Raw genomic sequence first — 22,285 nt, forward strand, 5'->3', positions numbered from 1 at the left:
AAACAGGCAATGGGGAAAGGATTCCCTATTTAATAAATGGTACTGTGAAAACTGGCTAGCCATATGTAGAAAGCTGAAACTGGATCCCTTCCTTACACCTTATACAAAAAATAATTCAAGATGGATTAAAGACTTAAATGTTACACTTAAAACCATAAAAACCCTAGAAGAAAACTTAGGCAATACCATTCAGGACATAGGCATGGGCAAAGACTTCACAACTAAAATACCAAAAGCAATGGCAACAAAAGCCAAAATTGACAAATGGGATCTAATTAAAGAGCTTCTGCACAGCAAAAGAAACTACCATCAGTGTGAACAGCCAACCTACAGAATGGGAGAAAATTTTTGCAATCTACCTATCTGACAAAGGGCTAATATCCAGAATCCTACAAAGAACTGAAACATATTTACAAGAAAAAATCAAACAACCCCATCAAAAAGTGGGCAAAGATTTGAACAGACACTTCTCAAAACAAGACATTTAGGCAGACAACAGACACATGAAAAAATGCTCATCATCACTGGCCATCAGAGAAATGCAAATCAAAACCACAATGAGATACCATCTCACACCAGTTAGAATGACGATCATTAAAAAGTCAGGAAACAACAGGTGCTGGAGAGGATGTGGAGAAATAGGAACACTTTTACACTGCTGGTGGGTGTGTAAGCTAGTTCAATCATTGTGGAAGACAGTGTGGCGATTCCTCAAGGATCTAGAACTAGAAATACCATTTGATCCAGCCATCCCATTACTGGATATATACCCAAAGGACTATAAATCATGCTGCTATAAAGACACATGCACACGTATGTTTATTGCAGCACTATTCACAATAGCAAAGACTTGGAACCAACCCAAATGTCCATCAATGATAGACTGGATTAAGAAAATGTGGCACATATACACCATGGAATACTATGCAGCTATAAAAAAGGATGAGTTCATTTCCTTTGTAGGGACACGGATGAAGCTGGAAACCATCATTCTGAGCAAACTATCGCAAGGTCAGAAAACCAGACACCACATGTTCTCACTCATAGGTGGGAATTGAACAATAAGAACACTTGGACACAGGGAGGAGAACATCACACACCAGGGTGTGTCATGGGATGGGGGGAGAGGGGGAGGGACAGCATTAAGAGAAATGCCTAATGTAAATGATGAGTTAATGGGTGCAGCACACCAACATGGCACATGTATACATATGTAACAAACCTGCACGTTGTGCACATGTACCCTAGAACTTAAAGTATTATAATAATAATAAAACACATAACAAAAAGGGATTATATCATCTACAAACAGAGGTTATTTGACTTTCTCTCTTCCTATTGAATATTCTTTGTTTCTTTCTCTTGCGTGATTGCCCAAGCCAGAACTTCCAATACTATGTTGAATAGGAGTGGTGAAAGAGGGCATCCTTATCTCATGCTGGTTTTCAAGGGCATTGCTTTTACCCATTCAGTATGATACTGGCTGTGGGTCTGTCATAAATGGCTCTTATTATTTTGAGGTATGTTCCATCAATATATATTTGGGATAGCGCATATATATTTGGGATAGTTAGGTCTTCTTGTTGAACCTTTTCCCATTATGTAATGGTCTTCTTTGTCTTTTTTTATCTTTGTTCATTTAAAGTCTATTTTGTCAGAAACTAGGATTGCAACCCCTGCTTTTTTATTTCCATTTGCTTGGTAACTTTTCCTCTATCTCTTTATTTTGAGCCTATGTGCGTCTTTGCACGTGAGATGGGTCTCTTGAAGAGAGCATACCATTGGATTGTGCTTCTTTATCCAGGTTACCATTCTGTGTCTTTTAATTGGGGCATTTAGCCCACTTACATTTACATTTAAGGTTAATATTGTTATGTGTGAATTTGATGCTGTCATCATGATGCTAGCTGGTTATTTTTCAGACTTGTCAATGTAGTTGCTTCATAGTGTCATTGGTCTTTGTACTTCAGTGTGTTTTTTTAGTGGCTGGTAGTGGTTTTTCCTTTCCATATTTAGTGCCTCCTTCAGGAGTTCTTGCAAGGCAGGCCTGGTGGTTACATATTCCCTCAGCATTTGCTTGTCTGAAAAGGATTTTACTTCTTCACTTATGAAGCTTAGTTTGGCCAGATATGAAATTCTGAGTTGGAAATCCTTTTGTTTAAGAATGTTGAATATTGGCATCCAATCTATTCTTGCTTGTAGGGTTTCTGCTGAGAGATCCACTGTTAGTCTGATGGGTTTCCTGTTGTAGGTGACCTGGCCTTTCTTTCTGGCTGCCCTTCACATTTTTCTCCTTCATTTCGACTTTGGAGAATTTGATGATTATGTGCCTCAGGGTTCATCTTCTCATGGAGTATCTTTCAGAGAACTGGAGTTATCTGAATTTCCTGAATTTGAATGTTGACCTGTCTTATTAGGTTGGGGAAGTTCTCCCGGATGATATCCTGAAGTATATTTTCCAACTTGGTTCCATTCTCCCCATCTCTTTCAGGTACCCAATCAGTTGCAGGTTCAGTTTTCTTTACATAATCTCATAGTTCTTGGAGGTTTTCTTCACTCCTTTTCATTATTTTTCCTCTAATCTTGTCTACCTGTCTTATTTCAGCAAGATAGTCTTCAAGCTCTCAAATTCTTTCCTCTGTTTGGTCTATTCAGCTATTGATACTTGTGGTTGCATTGTGAAGTTCTTGTCCTGCGTTTTTCAGCTCCATCAGGTCATTATCTTCCTTTCTTAACTGGTTATTCTGGTTAACAGTTCCTGTAATGTTTTATCATGGTTCTTAGCTTCTTTGTGTTGAGTTAGAACATGTTCCTTTAGCTCAGCAAAGTTCATTATTACTCACCTTCTGAAGCCTACATCTATCAACTCATCCATATCAGCCTCTGCCCAGTTCTGTGCCCTTGCTGGAGAGGTGTTGCGATCATTTGGTGGAGTTGAGCCACTCTGGCTTTTTAAGTTTTCAGTGTTTTTTCATTGATTCTTTATCATCTTTGTGAGTTTATCTAGCTTTGATCTTTGAGGCTGCTGACCTTTGGATGGGGTTTTTGTGGGAACTTTCTTGTTCATGCTGTTGTTGTTGCTTTCTGTTTGTTTGCTTTTCTTTTAACAGTCAGGCCACTCTTCCATAGATCTGCTGCAGTTTGCTGGGGTTCCACTCCAGACCCTATTTTCCTGGGTCCCTCCCGCACCTGGAGGTGTCACCAGTGGAGGCTGCAGAACAGCAACAACAGCTGCCTGATCCTTCCTCTGGAATCTTTGTCACTGAGGGGCACCAAACTGATGCCAGTTGGAGCGCTCCTACATATAAGGTGTCTGGTGATCCCTGTTGGGAGATCTCACCCAGTCAGGAGGCACAGGATCCAGGACCTGCTTAACGAAGCACTCTGGTTACTCCTTGGTAGAGGGGGAGCACTGTGCTGGGGGGAATCTCACTCATCTGGACTGCCTGGATTCCTTGGAGCCAGCAGGTGGAAAGACTAAGTCTGCTGATACACAGAGAATGTGGTTGCCCCTCCTCTCAGGGGCTCAGTCCCAGGGAGATCAGAGGCCCTGGTGGCGTGGGCTCACAAGGGGGATCTCCTGATCCACAGGTTGCACAGATCTGTGGGAAAAGTGTTGTTTCCCAGACAGGGTAGCATGATCTCTCACTGCCTCCCTTGGCTGAGGGTGGGAGTTCCCCTTGCCCCATGTGGCTCCCAGGTGGGCCGTCACACCATTCTACTTTTCCTCACTCTTCATGAGTCACACCAACCACCTAGTCAGTCCAAATGAGAGAACCTGGATACCTCTGTTGACGATGCAGGATTCACTTGCCATTTTGTTCTTCTCTTTGTGGGAACCTCCGACGACAGCTCTTCCTAGTAGGTCATCTTGGCCCCTTGATTTTTGTTTTTAATTCTGTTTATGTGGTGTATCACATTTATTGACGTGCATCACATTTATTGACGTGCAATCCTGCATCCCTGGTATGAAACCCACTTGGTGATGGTGGATTATCTTTTTGATATGCTGTTGGATTCAGTTAGAATTTTTGGAGGATTTTTGTGTCTATGTTAATCAGGGATATTGGTCTGTCATTTTTTTTGTTGTTGTTGTTGTTGTTATGCCCTTTCCTGGTTTGGGTATTAGGATAATACTAGTTTCACAGAATGATTTAGGGAGTATTCTCTCTTTCTCTATCTTTTGTAATAGTTTCAGTAGTATTGGAACCAATTCTGTTTTGAATGTCTGACAGAATTCAGCTGTGAATCTGCCTGGTCATAGACATTTTTGGTGGCAATTTTTTTTTATTACCGTTTCAATCTCGCTACCAATCATTCATCTGTTCAGAGATTTTATTTCTTCCTGGTTTAACCTAGGATGGTTTTTATCTCCAGGAATTTATTCATCTCCTCTAGGTTTTCTAGTTTGTACATATAAAGGTGTTCATAGTCGCCTTGAAAGATCTTTTGTATTTCTGTGGTACCGTTTGTGATATCTCCCATTTTGTTTCAAATTGACCTAATTTGGATATTCTCTCTTCTTTTCTTGGTTAATCTCAATAATGATCTATTAATTTTGTTTATCTTTTCAAAGAACCAGATTTTCTTTTATTTATCTTTTGTATTTTTTGTTTCAATTTAATTTAGTTCTGCTCCGATCTTTGTTATTTATTTTCCTCTGTTGGGTTTGGGATTGGTTTGTTCTTTTTTCTCTGCTTCCTTGAGGTGCGACTTTAGATTGTCTATTTGTGTTCTTTCAGACTTTTTGATGTAGGCATTTAATGCTGTGAACTTTCCTCTTAGTACTGCTTTTGCTGTATCACAAAGGTTTTGATAGGTTGTGTCACTATTATTCTGCTCAAAGAATTTTTAAATTTTCATCTTGATTTCATTGTTTACCCTAAGATAACTCAGGAGCAGGTTATTTAATTTCCATGTATTTGTATAGTTTTGAGGGTTCCTTTTAGAGTTAATTTCCAGTTTTACTCCACTGTGGTCTCAGAGAGTATTTGATATAATTTTGTTTTTCTTAAATTTACTGAGACTTGATTTGTGGTCTATCATATGGTCTCTCTTAGAGAATGTTCCATGTACTGATGAAAAGAATGTATATTCTGCAGTTGTTGGGTAGAATGTTCTATAAATATCTGTTCAGTCCATTTGTTCTAGGGTATAGTTTAAGTCCATAGCTTATTTGTTGACTTTCTGTCTTGATGACCTGTCTAGTGCTGTCAGTGGATTATTGAAGTCCCCCACTGTAATTGTGTTATCATCTATCTCATTTCTTAGGTCTAGTAGCAATGGTTTTATAAATTTGGGAGCTCCAGTGTTAGGTGCAAATATATTTAGGATTGTGATATTTTCCTGTTAGACTAATCCTTTTGTCATTATATAATTACCCTCTTCATCTTTTATATATCGTTCAACTCCCTAAATCCATTTCAGCACTAGATAAGGTTAAATTCTTCTCCCATGATCTAGCTTTTTAGGTTCCCCACTAGCGATGTGTGTTCAGAGGCAGACATTTCCCCCTCTCATATGTTGGGAACTCATAGTTTTTTGGCTGTCTCGTGGAGTTTGCAGTGGCCAGCTGCTACTTTCAAAGGGTCTGTGAATTCTTGCCTTTTTCTTGGTATATTCCTGTGGTTGTTCTTGGAGCAAAAAGTTCACAATGTGAGTTTCCACATGCTTTTCTGTCCATCCAAGTGGGAGATTTACGTTAGTTCTGTCTCCTATCTGCCATTTTTCTGGTCCTCCTCTTTCATTTCTGATATTAGTTATTTGAGTCTTCTGTTTTCTTTCTTGGTATAGTTAAAAGTTTGTCAAAATTTTTTGATCTTTAAAAAAAACACAACTCGTAGATCTTTTATTTTTATTTTTATTTTTACTTTTTCTATTTTCTATTTCATTTATTTCTGCTCTAATATTTATTATTTTCTTCCTTCTACTAAATCTGGGCTTAGTTTCAGTTTATTTTTCTAGTTCCTTGAAATATGAAGTTAGATTGTTGATTTGATATCTTTCTTCTTTTAATGTGGGCATTTATTACTATAAATTTTCCTTCCACTACTTATTTTACTGCATTCCATAAAAATTTTGGTATGTTGTATTTTTATTTGTCTCAAGATATTTTATTATTTTCCTTGTGATTTCTTCTTTGACCCATTGGTTGTTCAATAGCGTATTGTTTAGTTTCCACATATCTTTGAATTTTCCAGTTTTTTTCCTTTTTCTGTTGATTACTACTTTCATTCCATTGTGGTCAGAAAACATCTTTGTTATAATTTTCATTTTGTTACATTTGTTAAAACTTGTTTTGTGGCCTAACATGTGATCTATTCTAAAGAATGTTCTAAGTTTGTTTGAAAATAATGTGCATTCTGCTGTTGTTTAGTAAAGCATCTTGTATATGTCTGTTAGGTCCAATTGGTCTATAGTGTTGTTCAAGTCCTCTATTTCCTAATTGATCTTCTGTGTGTTTGTTCTATCTGTTATTGAAAATGGGCTATTGAAATCTCATAGTATTATTGTATTACTACTATTTCTTTCATCAGTTTTGCCAACCTTTGCTTCTTATATTTGGCTACTCTGCTGTTAGGTGTGTACAAATTTGTGATTCTTATATCTTCCTGGTGAATTGACACTTTTATCATTATATAATGTCTTTGTTTGTTATTACAATTTTTGACTTAGTCTATTTTATCTGATATAAGTATAGACAACCCAGCTCCTGTAGATATTTTATTTTTGGTTAACATGGGGATTACATAAAATATATTACAATTATAATAATCTATTTTAAACCAATAGCAATTTAACTTCAACTACACATAAAAGTCTATTCCTTTACCCTTTCCCCTCCACTTTACATTATCAGTGTTACAAATTGTATCTTTTTATATTTTGTATTCATTAACATAGTTTTATAATTATACTTATTGCTTAAGCTCTTATATTTTAAAATTATATACCTGGATTAACAGTGATTTATGTACCATCATTAAAATATTATAGAATTCTGTACTGATCTATTTATTTACCTTCACAGAATTTTATATTTTTGCATGCTTTTTTGTTGATGTTTAGTGTCCTCTTGTTTCAGTTTGTACAACTCCCTTTAGCATTTCTTATAAGGCAGGTCTGATGGTGAACCTGCCTCAGCTTTTGTTTAACTGAAAAGGATTTTTTTTTTCCCTCATTTTGAAGAATACTTTTGTCAGATTTAGTATTTTTGGTTGGCAAGTTTTTTTTTTTTTAATTTCTGCACCTTAAATATATCATCCCAATCCCTTCTGGCCTGTAACATTTCTGCGAGGAATCTGCTGACAATCTTATGGGTGCTTCTCTGCAAATGACAAGTTGCTTTTCTTTTGCTGCTTTAAAGATTCTTTCTTTGTCTTTGTCTTTTGACAGTTTGATTATATTGTGTCTCAGTGTGGATCTCTTTGGGTTCACCATAGTCGCGGTCCTTTGAGCTTCTTGGATTTGGATGTCCACTTCCTTCCTCAGATTTAGAAAGTTTTCAGCTATTATTTCTTCAAAGATGCTCTCCTCCCCTTTCTCTTTCTCTTCTTGCACTTTTTAAGGGATGAGCAGTTTGAGGCTGACAGAGATTAGATCAATTTCCCAAAGATACACAGTGATAATGTTGCAGAACTAAGTTCTGAATGAAAGACGATCTGAATCATAGACTCTGTGCTTAGTTAGCATCTGTACCCCATACTGCAGCTGGAAGTCAAGGAGATGATGAAGAACCATACAATCTGAGGCCATTCAGTGCAGGAGCAAAAAGGACTATGTCACTGAGTCAAATGGGAAAAAGTCTTCTTTCCTACTTGATATTGTGTTTACTTAGGAAAATTAACATATAGATAATTTTAGAATGGTTTACATTAAAATACATGTTTTATATGTAAATATGCTTTTAAAATTTAAAAAAGGATAAGCTTTAGTTTTTAAAAAATCACTTATGTGAGAGGTGCTTTTTAGCCTAGCTCTATCACTATCTCACCTTATAATCTGAAGCAAGTCACATTGCCAGGCAGTGTTGACCTTGGATTTGAGCCTATGACTTCTCAGCCCTAATGCTCCTTTACAGGACAGGAGCCATGTGAAATTAAGCTTTACAACACTTATATCATACTACAGCATGTGGCCTGGCACTTAATAAGCCCTGTATCAAAAAATGCAGGTACTCCAAAATTGGAAATAGTCACCTGTAGGACTTACGTGGCCCAACTCTTAAAGTATTTTCATGGCTGTAGTGGTGTTAGGAGCACAGAGGTTGGTGGAGTCCTCACAGCTATCAGGGTAGAATAAGTCTTAGGAAAAAGGAAAAATGCAGAATGGGCAGAATACCTGAAAGACAGGACCAGAAGACAGGTGGGAGAGCTATCCCTACTTGCTAACTGGTGAATCTGGAAAGGGGATATGTAAATAAGGATAGGAATCACTACAAGTTCTTGCACATTTCTTTCTTTCCTCTGTCTTGTTTCCTCTTTCTTTCTTTCTTTCTCTTTCTTTCTTTCTTCCTTTCTTTCTCTTTCTTTCTCCTATCCTTCTAATCACTATAGAAAAATATGAGGAAAAAATAGGGGGAAAACAAAGATTACGAGATATTCTCACAATCATTCTTGCTGAGTTACACTCCTTGTGTGTAACTTTAGCAAGTTACTTCCTTGCTAAATGGTATCCTGAATCTCCATATTCCAGTTATTTTTATACATTTATCATTCATTACTTTTTATAACAACATTATAACATTAATAGAAATCAAAAACAGACTAATGTACCTGCAGTCTCACTAGCTATATGAATCAAACAGGATCTCATAATCAGAGACAATCAGTTTTTGAGTCCTGATTTTGCCACTCCCTAGCAATGTGGTCTGAAGCTGCTCAGCTTCACTAAGCTTCATGCTCATCCTGCAGAATGAGCATGACAATAATGCCAACCACCCAGGGTTGTTGTAAGCATTAAATGAAATAATGTACTTAAAAGTACCTCATAACTGTGATTTACTGGGTACTTTAGTTATAATTACTTTTGTCTTTTACATTCTCTTCCCACTCTTGTCCTTAAGCATCGAGAACTTTCCCAGCTGCGATTGTTTTACACATAAACTCATAACTTGCCCTTTGCTCTTATCATGGACTTGCTTGCTTGTTGCTATATCACCACTATCATCATTTTTAAGGTTGTAGACTATGTTAAGTGGATGTGCCAAATGTACCAAACTGCATTAAATCATTTCCCTCACTGCTGAGTAGTGTATCTATTCGTGAAATTTTACTATATAGATAACAAAAATGAGCATCTTTTAATGGTTTGTAAGTTTTTGAACATCAACAGGACATTTAAACTCAAAGTCTCTAAGGGCTTAAGAAGTTTTTCTTCTGAGTGTGTAAATGGTCAACATCAGGCTTGCTGCCAGTAAGGCTTTCATGAGCCAGAGCTGTTCTGCCACAAGGACAGTACTGAAGGGCCCATAAATTGTGCTCGTGACCCTGCAAAGACAGGAAACAAAGACAGAGTAGGGCCTGGGCAATGATTTCTCAGTGTGACTGTGTGAGTTACTATGCATATTGCTGGGAGCAATTATTTAGGAATCGGAATAGATGTAAACACAGCTTTCAAGCATCACAAGCAAAAGTCCTTGCCCAAAGAGGTTACTATTTAAAATCGTCTAATTTGATGTGGGAACAAAGAGCAAAGCCACCCAGGCTTCCAGTCACAAAAAGTCTGGACATGAAATTAGTGCCATCAGAGAGGTCTTGCTAGGAGGCAGGTCTGGGGCAGGTCAGAGTTGGAAAAATGATCAGAAGGAAAAGAGGCCAAAGCCAAACACCACTCAGGAGGAAGGAAAGACTAGGAGAGCAGAGGCAGTTAGGTAAAGCAAGAGAAATCAGAATCTAACCCTGGGGGAAGAAGCTCCTTCAAAGCTACCTCATTAGGAAAGACCAGGTGGAGTGGAGAGAAATGGCCTCTCCTTTTAATGGAAAAAACAAACAAACAAACAAACAACAACAACAACAAAAAAAAAAAACAGATGGTGACTGACTTCAGGAACAGGAAGTGGCCCCAGAGGACACAGATGCTAATCATCATATAAACCCAGGGAAAAGCCAGACTCCCTCCACTGTGACACATGGAAGAGGTGATGGGGAGTGAATGCAATCACAGACTAATTTGACAGTGTCATTTCCCTGCTTAAGACCCTTCAAAGGTTCCCCTTTGCTTTTAGGACAAAATCTGATTCTATGATATGGCTCACAAGGCCCTGAATTTTCTGACCCCTCCCTCTTGCCAGCTTCATGTCTTCTCACTGCCTGTTGTTCTGGTTCAAAGCTTGCTCTCTCAGTTCTTTGAAAGAGTTTTGCTTTCTTTCATTTTCAAACCTTCTTACATCCTGTTCCTTCTGCTTGCAACACTCTCCCTTCCCACTTTCCTCACCTAGCTAATTCCTATTCATCATTAGAGTCTCAATTTAAATGTCACTTTTTCCTGGAAGTAGATGTTTATGCACTCCTTGGCATTCTGTGTATATTCTGTAGTAACACTGGCCACACTCTTTAGTAACTGTTTACTTTCCCGTCTCTGCATAATCTGTAAGCTCAAATGAACCAGGTACTACAGCTTTCTTCGTCCTTGCTAACTCCCTAGTGTCTGGCATACAGTAGGCACTTGATAAGTTATTTTGAATAAAATAATAAATAGATGCAAGCAAACGAACCAATTACTTTTAGTTCATTCACCATTTACTGAGTGCATAGTCTGTAGAAAGCTTTGTTCTAAAAGTAGTTAACAAGACAGCATGGTCCCCCGTCCCTGTTTGAGCCCTCTGTCTAGGCTACTGGGAGCATAGACAGGCACACAAACAATCCAGATGTAATTAATAATCCAAGAGAGATGTAGAGTGCTCTTAGTGAATGGGGCAGGTAGTCATGTCAAAGAGGAAGAAAGAGGAAGACTCCATGGAGACAAAAGGATGGGAGTTTGGCCTTGGAGGTCCGGTAATGCTTTAGCAGACAAAGAAGGCTGAGGAAGTGTGTTTCTGGGAAATAGAGTAGCTACAGCAAAGTCGTGGAACCGGGAAAGAATGGAAGATGTTCGGTGGACAGCGGGCAGGCAGGGTGACCACTGTCAGAGATACGTACTTGGGCTGTGAGATGAGAATGGAAGGTAGACAGTGGCCAGATCACAGAGGGTCGTATTTGCCAAGCAGAAGAAAATGGACTTTAGCCCATAGTCAATGGGGAGATATATATATCATGTTTGAGCACAGAAGTCACAGGAGAAGAGCTGTTCTGTGGTTGATGGGCTAACTGCCAGAGGACAACAGCCTGCATGATTGGGGAATCCTCATTTTGTAAGAACCAAGCCTGGGAGAAAATTTTCTAAGAAAAACCTGCACTTCATAGTTTATAGTATAAAACTGTATAAATGTTTATCGAATTACAGAAGATATAGAAAGAATGTTGGCTGAATCCTGGAATACTTGAATGAAATGGGCTCATTTGGGGCCAAACTTATGATATGCATTTACCTGGCATATACCAACCAAACAGAATGGCTGCAATATAGGCACAGGTGAGAGGTACAAAATGGCTGCAGTGGAAAGGATGAAGGACAGGAAGACAGGTTAGGGTTCTAACTTCAGCTCTGCCTCTGGCTTGCTGTGCAACCTTAAGCAAGTTCCTTCTTCCCCTTGGGTCTCTGTTTTCTCTGCTAAACCCTTTTCATTCTAATGTTGTATAGTCAGATGGGAATCTCAGAGTACACAGTTTAATTTCAGAAGATGTCCCATCCCAAGGCTGCTGTTAGCCTTTGTGAAAATAAAAGAAGAAGTGCCCCTCCCTCTAGACACTTTACTTACTTTAGTTAGACAACTTCTGTAAGAAATATACAAATCTTTTCCACCTACTAAGTGAGGGGCATCCCCTAGGGCTGTACGGTACACAACCTACACAATTGTCTGGCAACCCTAGACTCATACAGTACTCATGTCCAAAAAGAGAGGCTGAGAAAGTCATTGGGCTGACCCAGTAGACACATATTACTGTTTTAGAACCGATAAGGAAGAATGTGCCTTTTGAGGTGAGCGAAGTAGATTATAAAAAGCCTGTCATAAGCAAGAATAACAATGACTCCCATCAACAAGGCGATCGTGGCAGTCCTGCAGCCTTCCCTTCTCAATCCACCATGCAAAACTTTCTGAAAATGACTTTAGCCAGAGACTTACAAGCGGATGTGGGGCTGGGGGCATGAGGATTAGTTGAATAGCCCAATTGCTTTGGGTGGCAGAAAAGGGATGCCTTTCTGCCTGGCCCCTATGTAGATGATGACAGCTACTTGAGCATGTCCTCTCAAGCAAGATTTCCTCAAAATCATTTCAAAAGGAGCCTTACACTGTGGGGACTTTCTCAGACACTTCAGACACTCAGATACAGACAGCAACAGTGGACTTGCCATGTAAGTCTACTGAGTATTTTCAAGGACTGGTGTTTCTTCCTCCACAGAAGAAAGCTTTGTAGCACGCGATGAGTACATTTATCTAGGACTAACATATTTACCAGCAACTAAAACATGAAATTAGCCAGTCCTTAAAGGCGATTTTGTCTTTCTCTGCCTGATGCTTTAATAAATCATCCCAATCAAGGTCAGCAGGCATTGGGGGAAGGTACCACATTTGCTTTTCATATTCTCACATTCTGCATGAACAATCGTTTTCCATTCAGGGCCTGTGATGACCCCCTTGAGACCGTCTGCATGATCTTGTGATTTCTAGTTTCTGGGGGACTGGCCCTGTATTTGCCTTGGCAGACTATAACAGAAAACTTTCTTTCCTTTTTTTGGTTTCAAAATGTAAAATCCTGGGAATGTTTTAGAAACAGGCCTCTGACCAAGACAATGTTTCCACTGTAATAGAACATAACAGGGAAGGTTCTCATGAGCAGAATCCTTCTCCTTCTCTAGCCATATTTTTTTTAAAAAGTGAAACAGACTTTATGTGATAGGTCATATTTCTATCAATGTCTCCTGCTGCCATATGTATGAAACACATTCCTCTTGTGTTGACAGCCCAGAAGCCCCAGAAGATGCCATTTTTTTTTCTGCCAAATAGTAAACTTACATGCTTCTAGGAGAAAGAAGGACTTAGATAGGATGGGGATGGTCCAGCTAATGGTCCAGCAATGGTCAATAATGGTGATGGTGACAGTCATCCTAAGGTCTAAGGTCAGACGGGTCTTTCTCCTGGGCTGAGGGGGTGTGAAGGAGGACCTATAAGATGTGAACCTTAGCAATCTACTTAGGAAGATAGGCAATGTGCAAACTGGCCCAGGGCTCCCAGTGCTAGGCTAGCCATAGGTCTCCAGTAAACAGCCCATTCTGCAATGGAAGTAGTGCTCCTGAGGATTTTAAAAACCAACAAGATATGAAAATTACTCACCCCATTTAGGTTTTTGGTCTTCCTAGGTAGGCATTACATTAGCTGAATCCAAATTTCCTCATTGGGTATTTGCATTTTCTTCAAATTTGTATGCTGTACAAAACAAAAGAAAACAAATGGGCACTCCTGACACCAGGATCTGGAAATGAGGAAGCACATTAACAACTATCATGATCTTAGAGAGCATTTTTTTAAATTTTAAAAATAATTGCTAAATTTTCGTGATGTCTTCAATAATAATTTCATGAATCAAGCCCCCATTTATCTCATTTGATAGCCAGTTCCACATTTTACCTGAAAAAGGAAGCCATGAGGAAGCTGAAAATTCTGCTGTCTGCTAACTTACATTTTTTGCTTTTCCAAAATATTAACTCTTTGTGATGCTTTTAACACAAATGAAGAGAATAAATTTAGCTTTGACATTTTATCATGAAGTTAAGATACTAAAGGAAAATGCCAGAGTGCCTATTCTGGTGAGAAGGAGAGATGAAGAGAGAGAGAGAGAGAGGTGAATCTTTGAACTTTGGAGCCTCGGTTTTTCACTTGTGAAAACAAGGCTGTTAACACAGGTGGATGGTGGTGATTAGAACCAATGTATGGTACCTCTTCTCAGTGGCAGCCTGATTCATGACACCAGCTCTGAAGGAACTAATTAAAGCAAAAAAATGGGACATCACTGTCTAATGATCATCCCAGTCATTTTTTGAGGACCTACTATGAGTCACATGCTGGACTGGGTATGCATCATCAAGCCCTCTCAAGTCCTTTATGGACCAGATGAGAAATACATAAACCAATTAAAACCTTCTCTGGTTGATGCTTCTTCACATTAACTCCATGAAGTAGATATTATTATTTCACCCAATTTATGGATAAGGAAACTAAGGCTGAGGCAGGTCAAGTAATTGGCCCAAGATCACAAGTTAGTAACTAGAAAAGCTGTGCTTTTAACCCAAAACCACGGAATGCCAGATTATCTGCTTTTCCCAGAATTGGTATGACTGAGATTTTTCAATGGTGCCAAAGAATCAGAAATATTACAAAATATTACAACTGGAAGGGATCTCAAGAAATTATCTAACCCACCCATCTCTTTCCACAATTGAGGAAACTGAAGTTCAAATTGAATAAGTGATTTGACCTCAGTCACATAGAAAATGATTGGCAGAGCTGGAACAAGAATGAAAGTTTGCAGGTACAGGAGGGATGTTCCCTGGGGGAGCAGCTCTCCTCCATAAGACCACACTGCTCAGAAGAGAAAAAGGAGGGAACTAGCAGCCTAGGCTCCTGCCATCTGGCTCAGGGCCTGTCCTCTTCTAGCAGGGGTTCTTGACCTGCAAACTGTGAACTTGGATTGGAAAAAAGTTATGTTGTTAATTTCACCAACTTCTAAGTAGATTTAGAATTTCCCCTAATTAACGAATATAGGTAATAAACCACAGCGGTATTAGCAGTACTTTTGACATGTTATCAAGATAAATTACAGATATTTGCAAATCTATATCTAAATTAGAGTTGTTGAACATATCTCAAAATGTCATTTATACTCACTACTCTAAAATTGTAGTACTTGTTCATAGCAAGGAGTACATATGTTACTGTATTACAAATTTGTTTGTAAAAACATTTTATAGCTATATTTCAATATTATTTGTGTCTTTTGTAACCTCATTTATTTTATTATATTCATTTAAATACCATTTTCTGATATGGGCCTATAGGATTCACCAAGACCACCAAAGGGGCCAGGGTACCAATACAGGTTAAGACTACCTGCCACATAGTAAACAGTGCTCTCATTCAGACAAGGTTAACCTCTAGGTGGGAGGACAACAGCAAAATCCTGTCTCACCAATAAATGACATTCTCTTCTAAATCTCCAAATGTGTGTCTAATGACATGCCCCAAAATGGACCTGAAATCAGTTCTTCCCATGATTGGATTTCAACTTTACCCCCTTTCCTAACTAAACACAGAAGAAAGATCGTAATGAGCCAAGAACAGCTGAGGGACAAAGAAAGATCTTGCCCCCACTACAAATGCTTTTGGAAGGCAGAGAGCTGGCTTTTCATACCCAGATCACAAACTCACCAACTAGCAACAGAGTGTATGTCCCCACTCCAAAAGTTCTGGAACACACAATCGCTGGGATCACAGAAGGGAAAAATGGGCTGAAGTAATTCTAAGAATTTCTCACTTAGGAGCACATAAAATGAGCAACAAAGTAATTAAGGGACATATCATTTAAAGGTCCCTGTTAAACTTTCTCTCTGGAGTTAACTGTGATTCCCAAGGCAGTCTGATGCTAGAGATGGCCAGAATATACCTGTAAATACTCAACTGCTGGAGCAATTATGAGAGCTAGCTGACCGTTTCTCATTTGGGGAAACAACTGCCTAATTGCATCCTTAACTAAGTATTTGCAGATATTGTCAATACATGCAAAAGAGAAGGTCACTAAGAGCTATGACCATGAGCCTCATTATCACAATATGAAGTCCTTCTACAGCAACAGTGAGGAGACCCAGAAGCCAGCAGCTTTCCTGTGGATCAGTCATCCTGGTTGGACAGAGAGGAATGAAATAAGATAGGAAAAGTGAACAAACTGTGTTATTCTCCAAGGGCCTGAACCAGGCTTCTGGAATGGTCAGCCTCAATCAGGCTTATTTAACTGCAAGAGAAGTGGCCCCAAGGTATCACATGAGGAATGAGACAGGGAGGCAGCTGGCTCCCCTATTTTCAGACCTGGCATGATACAATACTGGTTGAACTCTTGTAAAGTTTGGTCAGACCCTCCAAAGCAACCCTGCCTTCATTAACGATGCATCACATGGATTGAACTGTGGCCGTTGCTCTGAATTGCTACATCTGCCCACAGAGCTGACTGAAGATGTGACTTTTTAAAAACAACTGCAAAGCTCAAGATTTGGCTATAAAAAGCTTCTCTTCTCTTTTATAATCATCAAAGGAATTGGGGAAGGGTTTCACTTGACTGTGTCTCTCAGTACCATGATCACACTCACCTGTTGGTCAGTCAGCTGCTTCCTGTTCACCCTGACAAATCAGAGACTCAAGAAATGCCAGAGGTGGGAGGGCCTTTGGAGCGCTCCTTATGTATTTTTCAGATGAGGAAGTAGAGGGAGAGAAGAGGCTTGTCTGAGATCACACAGAAAGTTAGAGAGAGAACTGAGACAAGAATCCAGTCCTCCAAGGGCAGTGGCCAGGATACCACCTGCTTGTCAATTGCTCCTTAATATGAAATGTACATAGATGACCCCTGAAAGTAAATAATATGTGTGATAGAACCTTGACAGATCCAAGACAAGTCACTTCTGGCCTCCTCTTCCTCCTAAACCTGTCCCAAGGAGCACTCAGCTGCACCCCAATTCTGATTAATATCTGGCAGATAGAATTCCCTGTACCTGTGTTGTCCCCAAGATTTCCTAAAGTGAATGCCACGGGAAAAAATGCGTAAACTAATGATGGCTGGAGATGGCAGAATCTTGTGGCAGGCAATGCCATAAAAATAGAGAACAACTATTTTCTAGGTATAAATATAAAACTCCTCTGGGAATTTATCTGAAGGAAAAGTGTTTCTGTAAAACTGAGTTATAATCTAAATTATATTATTTGGAGCTATGTAAATGTGGACTAATAAATAACACATAAAATAAAACGGCATGTTATGAGGAAGACTCATCCTGTATTTCAAGTATTTTCTCACTCTAAAATTTGTTATTTAATATGGACGCTGTTGCCACAAAATTTCTAGAGTTTATTCAATATCTTTTATGTGCTTTACAAGGTCATTAGAGAATTTATTTGCTCTTTCCCTTACAGATTGGAAGGTGGGCAGTGATATATGAGGTTTCACATTTTATTTATTCACCAAACTGTTCCAGATGTGATCCCATCATTTATCCACTGACACATCAAACCTGCTGGGTGCCCTGCACACTGACCTCCTCCCAACGTTTTCTTTCATGCTCTTAAAGTTATAGCAGGGCTCACTTCGATGGGAAGACAAGAGAATTGCTATTTGGGGAGAGGTGGTGGCAAGAGGGAGACGATCAAACTTCAGTAATAAAAAATTTAATTGCTTGGCTACAATTTGGAAACAATATCCAGGTGGAAAACTGACCCAATACCTTTCACCTAAACCACTGCTTCCTGCTTGCCCTCCACACAGGGCTGCATGCCTCAGATTTGGAATGTGCAGAATCTGAATAAATGGAATTGAACAGGTACTAAATCATTTCCCCCTTCTGCAAGTGATTTGTCACCATAATAAGCATTCTGAGGGTGATAGACCTTTTATTACTACACACTGTTAAGCAGGAAGGAGGCTGCAATGTATTCCTGGCACTCTTTAGGAAAAATAATTACCCCATGCAGACATTTTTTAAAATATCGATTTAACAGAAAGAGTTATATTTAAACCCAAGTGCTTATTTAATACAAAATATGAAACATTGTTATGTTTGCATTGGAGAAGATAATGGTGACTCATTCTATGCCACCACAGTCTCTGAGATGCAATCCACATTTTCCAAAACAACCTCTCAACATATTTTGGTATGGAGAAAGAGAGAAAGAGGCTTCCCAAAAGAGGGTTTCTCATTTGGGAAGCCTCTCCATAATGCCAGTTTTATGTATACTATAAGCACTCATGCTACCATCTAACATTTGAAAAGCATTTTCTAATTTGCTTAATGATGTCATATGCTTTATCCTGTTTGATCCCTACAACAGCGTTATGAGGATTTCAGGGCTGATGTTATTAGTCCCATATTCCAGAGGAAAATACTGAGGCTCAGAGAGACTGAAATGATAATGAAAAAGTATACTATGTATCTAGAATTGGCACTGTAGCCAGTGTTGCCAAACTTAGTAAAAATAATTTAGCATATTACGTGGTACATAGCTGTACTAAAATATTATTCATTATTTATTTGAAATTCAAATTCAACTGTGTATTCTGTATTTTATCTGGTTACTCTAACTGTAATGGGATGCCAAAATGAGAAGTCCTAATCCCTTCTTGCCTCTGATTAGAAAAGTGTGGGTGAATGGCCCACAGTCCCATGGTAAGTAAATGGTAAAGTTGGAAATTCAGGTCATTTATTTCACCTCTTAGCTGAGTACTGACACTTGGGACCAGAGGCAGGAGAATGGGCACACGCTGTGGTGTTGTGACAGGACGTCAACATGCTCAGGCCAACAGAGGTGACAAACAGTTCTCTCAGGCCCTTGGAGTTCCTATGCACAGCTAATGCAATGATCCAAGGGCCGTCTTTGCCTGGAATCACCCCCACTTATCCAAATCCAAACTAACTCAACCTAACAACCACAGTACCAAAATGGATGGTTCTCTTAAAGTGGACCTAAGAATATATGCTCAGTCTCAACCCAAAATACAGAAATGTACATCAAAGCAATGCAATACCATTTTTCTGCTTATCACATTGGCAACACACTACACTATATTATACTTGGTGTGGATAAGAGGGGGAGTAAGAAAATGACCTCTTTTATACTGTTAGTGAGAGTATAAATAGAGATCATCTTTCTGGAGATGGATTTGGCACTATCCATGGCAATGTAAAACTCACCTACAATTTGACCCAGCATTTTCTAAGATATGACAACAAAAGCACAAACAATTAAGATAGCTGATTATATGTGTCAAGCTGACTGGACTAACAGATGCCCAGATAGCCGTTTAAACATTATTTATAGGTATGTGTGTGTGATATTGTTTGGCTGTGTCTCCACCCAAATTTCATATTAAACTGTAGTTCTGATATTCCCCACGTGTCATGGAAGGGACCCAGTAGGAGGTAATTGAATCACGGGGGCAGATTTTTCCCATGCTGTTCTTGTCACAGTAAATAAGTCTCATGAAATTTGATGGTTTTATAAAGGGCAGGTCACCTGCACACACTCTTGCCTGATCCCACGTAAGATGTGCTTTTCCTCCTCTTTTGCATTCCACCATGATTGTGAGGCCTTCCCAGCCATGTGGAGCTATGAGTCCATTAAATCTCTTTTTCTTTATAAATTACCCAGTCTTGGATATATCTTTATTAGCAGCGTGAGAACAGACTAATACAGTAAATTGGTACCGGTAGAGTGGGGTGCTGCTGTAAAGATACCTGAAAATGTGGAAGTGACTTTGGAACTGGGTAATAGGCAGAGGTTGGAACAGTTAGAAGGGCTCAGAAGAAGATAAGAAAATGTGGGAAACTTTGGAACTCCGTAGAGACTTGGAGGGCTCAGAAGACAGGAAGATGTGAGAAAGTTTAGAAATTCCTAGATACTTGTTGAATGGCTTTGACAAAAAATGCTGATAGTGATATGGACAATGAAATCCAGGCTGAGGTGGTCTCAGATGGAGATGAGAAACTTGTTGAGAACAAGAGTAAAGGTCAGTCTTGCTATGCAAAGAGACGTGACATTTTGCCCCTGCCCTAGAGATCTGTGGAAATTTAAACTTGAGAGAGATGATTTAGGGCATCTGGTGGAAGAAATTGCTAAGCAGCAAAGCATTCAAGAGGTGACAGAGCATAAAAGTTTGGAAAATTTGCAACCTGACGATGCAGTAGAAAAGAAAAACCCAATTTCTAGGGAGAAATTCAAGCTGGCTGCAGAAATTTGCATAAGTAACAAGGAGACAAATGTTAATCACCAAGATGATGGGAAAATGTCTCCAGGGCATGTCAGAGACCTTTATGGCAGCCCCTCCCAACACAGGCCCAGAAACCTAGGAAGGAAAAATGGTTTCATGGGCCAGGCCCAGGACTCCCCTGCTGTGTGCAACTTAGGGACTTAGTGCCCTGCATCCCAGCCACTGCAGTCATGGCTAAAAGAAGCCAGGGTTCAGCTCAGGCTGTGGCTTCAGAGGGTACAAGCCCCAAGCCTTGGCAGCTTCCATGTAGCGTTGAGCCTGTGGGTATACAGAAGTCAAGAATTGAGGTTTGGGAACCTCCACCTAGATTTCAGAAGATGTATGGAAATGCCTGGGTGTCCAGGCAGAAGTTTGCTGCACGGGTGGAGTCCTCATGGAGAACCTCTGCTAGGGCAGAGCAGAAGGGGAATGCAGGGTAGGAGCCCCCATACAGAGTCCCCACTGAGGCACTGCCTAGTGGAGTTGTGAGAAGAGGGCCACTGTCCTCCAGATCCCAGAATTTTAGAGCCACCAACAGTTTGCACCATGCACTTGGAAAAGCCACAGATGCTCAACCCCAGCCCATGACAGCAGCTGGAAGGGGAGCTGTACCCTGCAAAACCACAGGGGCCAAGCTACCCAAGGCCATGGGAGCCCACCTCTTGCATCAGCATGACCTGGATGTGAGTCATGGAGTCAAAGGAGATCATTTTGGAGCTTTAAGACTTGACTGCCCCCCTTGATTTCGGACTTGCATGGGGCCTGTAGTCCCTTTGTTTTGGTCAATTTATCCTGTTTGTACTGGGAACATTTACCCCATGCCTGTACCTCCATTGTATCTGGAAGGTAACTAACTTGCTTTCTATTTTACAGGCTCATAGCTGGAAGGGACTTGCCTTGTCTTAGATGAGAGTTTGGACTTGGACTTTTGAGTTAATGCTGAAATGAGTTAAAATTTTGGGGTACTGCTGGGAAGGCATGATTGGTTTTGCAATGTGAGGATATGAGGTTTGGGAGCATCCAGGGGTGAACTGATATGGTTTCGCTGTGTCCGCATCCAAATATCATCTTGACCTGTAGTTCCCATAATCCCCATGTGTCCTAGGAGGAATCCAGTGGGAGGTAATTGAAATATGGGGGCGGGTTTTTCCCTCGCTCTTCTTGTGATAGTGAATAAGTCTCACAATATCTGATTGTTTTATAAAGGGCAGTTTCCCTGCACACACACTGTGGCCTGCTGCCATGTAAGACATGCCTTTGCTCCTCCTTTGCCTTCTGCCATGATTGTGAGTCCACCCAAGCCATGTAGAACTGTGAGTCCATTCAACCTCTTTTTCATTATAAATTACCCAGTACTGGGTATGTCCTTATTGGCAGTGTGAAAAGGAGCTAATACAGTGTGAGAGTGTTTTTAGAAAAGATTAGCATTTGAATTGCTAGACTTAGTAAAAAATATTTTCTTCAGCATTGTGGGTGAGCATCATCCAATTTATAGAGAGCCTAGATAGAACAAAAAGGCAGAGGAAGGGCAAATTGACTCTCTGTGCTTAAGCAGAGACATCCATCTTCTCCTGCCCTTGGACATGGGTGCTTTTTATTTTCCAGCCTTTGGACTTGTACCAGATCTTACACTATTGTTCCCCAGTTCTTAGGCCTTTGGATTTGGAGTAGGATTTACACCCACTCCCCATTCTTAGGTCTTTGGAATTAGAATAGGACTCACACCACTGGCTCCCTGGTTCTCAGGCCTTTGGGCTTCAACTGTAACTATACCATGGCTTTCCATAGTCTCCAGCTTGCAGACAGTAGATTGCAGGACTTCTCAGACTCCATAATTACATGAGCAAATTTTGCATACTAAACCTCTTTCTATATTTCTAAATATATCCCATTGACTCTAATTCTCCAGAAAGCCCCAACTAGTACAAAAGGAATCCATTTCTTCAGATTTCAATCAAAATATGTAACAACCTTTTTAAATTTTTGTAGCTAAGTCATTTTATCAAAAGCAAAAGACAGCTGGACTGTATAAGTGGTAAATTTGGAGGTGTCAGCTTGAGGAGACCATGAGGAGATTTTGAAGGACTGACACTATTATTAATTGATCAGGAAAAAAAATTTTTTTTTTTAATTTTCCAGTTACATGGTTAACTCTAAAGGCAAGAAAGATATAACCCTGCTAGTAT

The 22,285-nt window shown here is 39.7% G+C and overlaps 1 long non-coding RNA gene across 1 annotated transcript in view; it reads right to left on the minus strand.

Annotated features, from left to right (window-relative positions):
- The window catches only part of LOC129025439 (uncharacterized), a 72,792-nt gene that overhangs the window by 16,340 nt on the left and 34,167 nt on the right, over positions 1–22,285 (minus strand). Inside the window, exon 3 of the long non-coding RNA XR_008497213.1 lies at positions 13,433–13,525. This is a non-coding gene — a long non-coding RNA (uncharacterized LOC129025439). The remainder of the gene's footprint in view (positions 1–13,432; positions 13,526–22,285) is intronic.

The sequence above is a fragment of the Pongo pygmaeus genome, chromosome X, assembly GCF_028885625.2.
Source record: "Pongo pygmaeus isolate AG05252 chromosome X, NHGRI_mPonPyg2-v2.0_pri, whole genome shotgun sequence".
Taxonomy (NCBI): domain Eukaryota; kingdom Metazoa; phylum Chordata; class Mammalia; order Primates; family Hominidae; genus Pongo; species Pongo pygmaeus.